At 35.1% G+C, this 4226-nt stretch overlaps 1 protein-coding gene across 3 annotated transcripts in view; it reads right to left on the bottom strand.

Moving 5' to 3' along the window:
• The window catches only part of LOC118738726 (serine/threonine-protein kinase tricornered), a 94087-nt gene extending 91094 nt beyond the window's left edge, over positions 1 to 2993 (bottom strand). Inside the window, exon 1 of one of the 3 annotated variants that reach the window (XM_036469656.1) lies at positions 2770 to 2993. The gene's annotated coding sequence lies outside the window, so the exon portion shown is untranslated. Of the gene's footprint in view, positions 1 to 2625; positions 2709 to 2769 lie in introns of those variants that run through there. The other 2 variants (XM_036469658.1, XM_036469657.1) reach the window with 2 other exon arrangements.
• Between the last annotated feature and the right edge of the window lie 1233 nt (positions 2994 to 4226).

Genomic DNA, 4226 nt, shown 5'->3' with positions numbered 1-4226 from the left:
GAACTCGGCCAAAATCGCTTAGGCGGTTACAGCGCCAAAAAAGAAGATAGCAGGAGTACAAAAACAAAAATTTACATGTATTTTGTTTTTGCTTTGGTGGCATAAACTGTCAAAATCTGTAAGAGTGTGTGTAGAAATTCAAACAAAATTTTTCAATTTGATATCAGAAGCCGTGCGGCGAAACACATACATAAAATCAGCTGAGCTAGTAACACCGCCTTATATAAATTCGCCTTGAATTGTACTTTCTTTTTTTTGATAATTATTTTTTGAATTGTCATTTTGATACACCAGGAATGCCTAGACAACATAGACATCTATTTCTAACGAATTATTCTCTCTGCTTTTTTACAGGTTTATACACAATCTATGTATTTTATTTTTGTATCGTTTTCACTTCATTCATACATTTCAATTTATTTAAATGTTTACGTACATACATATGTATACATAGCTACATATATTTCAAAAATTGAATAATCGCGCACCAGTTATTATTCGAATAATTGAAAACGATCAATTATTCGAATAATCGATGGTGTGCGATTATTCGAATACTGCTAATCGAATTTTACTATTCGAATAGCATCATATTCGAATAATTCGAATATTCGATTAATCGAATATCAAGAGCTCTACTAATTACGTAACATTTTTTGCCAAGTGCACAATTTGTAAGTTTGTCTGTTTGAACACTGAGATAAGTTTTATAATTCCAAAAAACAAATCTTAATTCCAAAAAAAAATTAACTTTGCTCATTTTGAATTAGCATTGAATTTTATGACTTTTTTGTAATGCAAATTCAAACGATTTCGGGTCTATACATTTCAGTGTTTCCTTAAATTAACATTTACTTTTTGTTTTGTATTTGGCTATTTTCGCATATCTAAGAATTTAACTTTGTTTCATAAGTAATATTAAGGCTATTCACTATGTACAACAATTATTTCTCTATAGAGAAAGTTATGTTGTTTTACATGGAAATTGAAATGTCTGATGCAAAAAAGATACCTTTGGAAACAGAAGATAGTTCTATGGATGAAGAAGATGAAGATAAGCTTAATTGTTTTATAGTTTGGAAATTATTGCTTGGGAGCTAGTAAAACTGCAAACTGAACACCGATTACTAATTATGTCAAGAGAAGTTGAGCGTCGAGGACGGCATCTACTTGGTATAGAAAAGATTTACAGCCTCCACCAGCCGACATGCCAGAAAATTGCTTTCGGCGAAGTCCACAAGAAAAATTTTCCAAACACGTAGTAAATATGCAAGAATGATAGAATACATTTTCTCTCAATCGTGGTAAATAAATATGCATGTAAGTATCATATGAGAGATGAGAGCATCGCTTGTTTATGCTATTTTTATTGCATACTTTGAAATTGCAATAATTTTTAAGAACCTTCTATTAAACGGCTCAAAACAACACGCATTGCCTGTCATAAAAATTAGATAAAACCAAAGTCAAAATATATTCCAGACGTATAAAAGGGAAATGCTTAGTAGCTGACCGATCGTTTTTGGGGTGGGGCGGAGGGGGAAGGGCGGGCCCCCAAATCACCGCCCACTAGAAAGAGGACAGTCCCACTTTCTTAAAAAGGCGTCCCCCTATCCTCCCACAGCCCCCTAGGAAACCGTTTGAAAATGGGGAAAACCAGGTATTTTCTTAGGCAAACTGAGCAGAAACTAACAGAAACACGTGGGATTTTTGAATAAAAGAAATTATGCCAAGTTGGATATCGGGCGATTTTGAATAAAAAAAAGTTAATTAAAAATAGTTGTTGAAGAAGCAATATGATAGTATTTTAGAATAGACCTGCTTTCTGCGTAGGCGGCCTCTGGCCGCGCTTTAGGATTATAATCCTTACCAAATAGAATTCTCCTTTTGGTGTGCACCAACTGGGGCTACCGCCCCAGTGATGTAGCCTTGGGAAAGGATGAGATAACTGTAATTCCCTTTCTGCGTGGTAAACCTTGGGCTGCCGCTCCAGTGAGAATTTTACAAAAAAGACAATACTTCAAACCAAATTTCTAAATATATTACGGGGCAAAAATTACAAAAGTAGGTCCTAAAATAATGGGTAGACCCTTGACTACAAGTGTGTGGACGGAATAGCCCGAAATAGTTGGCGCCGCTACTAAACCCAACCCGTATAAAATAATATAAATAAACATTTATTGGAAACAAATATAAAAATTTTGTTTAAATAAAATATTATAGCAGCCAAAGAAGTTGGACTACTATTGTAATCCACGCGACTAACCGCGTGATTAGAACCCATACGCCTCATAGAGGGTTAATAAACCTTATGGAAGGTGGTCACCTGGAACGACTTCCTGTAAAAACCTGCAAATCGTGAAGCATCTGGAACTCAACTATTAACATCCAACTAAGAACTTACCAGGTTTTTGCAAAAGTACATTGTGAATTTTGACACAAACAATTTATGTTGGTTAGTTTGTTGTTTAACGCGGTGATACAATTTTTGTGCATTATTTCTATAGATTATAAATATTTATACTTTATATGATCGGTTTGAAATAATTTGCAATTTCAAATAAACAAACGAGTTAAATAAATTGCTCTTAATTAACATAGATATGTACTTATGTATATACGTACATAAGGAAATATGTATAATTCGAGTCTTGCGAAACATATGACTTCCCTTCAGGTAGTTGGAAGTCTTCATGTTTTCGACGGCCCTGATCTCACAAACGCTTGCATCAGTCTAAAGAAAACAAAACTGATTGCATTAATACGTACTTCGATATGTGCAGATTAGATGAAGCTGAGCCGACGTATGCTTAATTTTCCAGTATAATATTTGATCTTTAAAAGCTAACATGAAATCATAGCTTTGTTATTAAAAAAAAGAACTTTGAAAAGCGAATAAGCGAAATTGATTCCAATTTCTTTTAATATGCCCCGCTCGAAACCAAAATGAAAATATTGACTGAGAAACGAAAGTCGAACAAAAAGCGTTGCCAGATTCTACCATAAGAAATCGATAACGCCACATTAGGGTATACCGGTTTAATCCAAGCATAGAAAATGAAATGCCATGATTTATGCTACGTAAAACCAAACAAATCCAAATTATAGGATACAAGAAACTGACAAACCAGACAATTTTTTTTCATTATCAATTTTTCGGTAAGGAACGCAGTTTAACTAGGTCAAATTGTAAAAATATATGATATATTAGAAGAATTTATTAAGAAAATGTTAAGTCATCTTTCAGACACGTCAAATCTTGCTTCAAGTCAGCTTGTTCCAAAGCGAAGGAGGTGAAAAGAGAGGGGAAGAGTACACATACCTCCGTACCGTCAATTCGTTTCAAGTTTTCTTGTCTCTTTGTATCTTTTCGTTGCTTCCCATTGAAAGAACGAAAAACTGGAATTTAATAGAAGTTGACGCGTCTGGAAGAAAATAGAAAACACAAAAGAGAATGCGGGAAAAATTGCTTTCAAGACTTGACGTGTCTGAAAGGGGACTAAGAAACTGTTATTTCGTTTATACGCACGCATTATTTGCTAATAAAGGCCCATCCTCATACAACTTTGGCGTTACGTGGGCGTCGCATCAATCGTTGACTATGAATACATGAATTCAAATCCAGCCGTCCACATAGCCGAAATTCGGCGTAGCTAACGCCGACACAAAGCAACAACATGGCCGACTCTCAACTTTTCGCGTGCGTCGTTCGTCAGCTGTTACAATGAATAAAATTGTGTGAAATGTTTTTCTTTTTAATCAAATACGGACAAGAAATATCATTTTTAATACAATTATTGATATCAAATATTAATTTATCTGTGGCTATGCTGGAATTCCACTAGGCATTATAAGGCAAAAGTGCCAAATGATAAAGTCAGGCATTAAAAAATAATCGTGCCATTGCATTAAAAAAATATTCATTAAGTTCATTTCCACATGGCATTTTTTTAAATGCCATACATTGTTTGTCGTTTCAATGCCTAGTGGAAATTCGGCATTGGTGTTTTAATTTAGTGGGCAAAGCATTTGACAAGCGTTCCTTGTAGCAAGCATGCTTTTAACACGCGTTCTGTCAAACTAACGCCAACGCCAAAGCCCACGCGAAAATGCCCTTCTACATACAATTGTGGCGTTGCCTTGGCGCTGGCGTCGCTTTGACAGCAGCGCGAGAACTCCCGTGTTTGCTACCATGATAAAAGCATAGTAAGGTAAAACCGTTCTCT

The sequence above is a fragment of the Rhagoletis pomonella genome, unplaced genomic scaffold (genome assembly GCF_013731165.1).
Source record: "Rhagoletis pomonella isolate Grant_MI unplaced genomic scaffold, Rhpom_1.0 Rhpom_scaffold_00005, whole genome shotgun sequence".
NCBI classification, from domain to species: domain Eukaryota; kingdom Metazoa; phylum Arthropoda; class Insecta; order Diptera; family Tephritidae; genus Rhagoletis; species Rhagoletis pomonella.
Note: the sequence above shows the minus strand (reverse complement) of the source record. Positions and strands in the feature narration are given on the sequence as shown.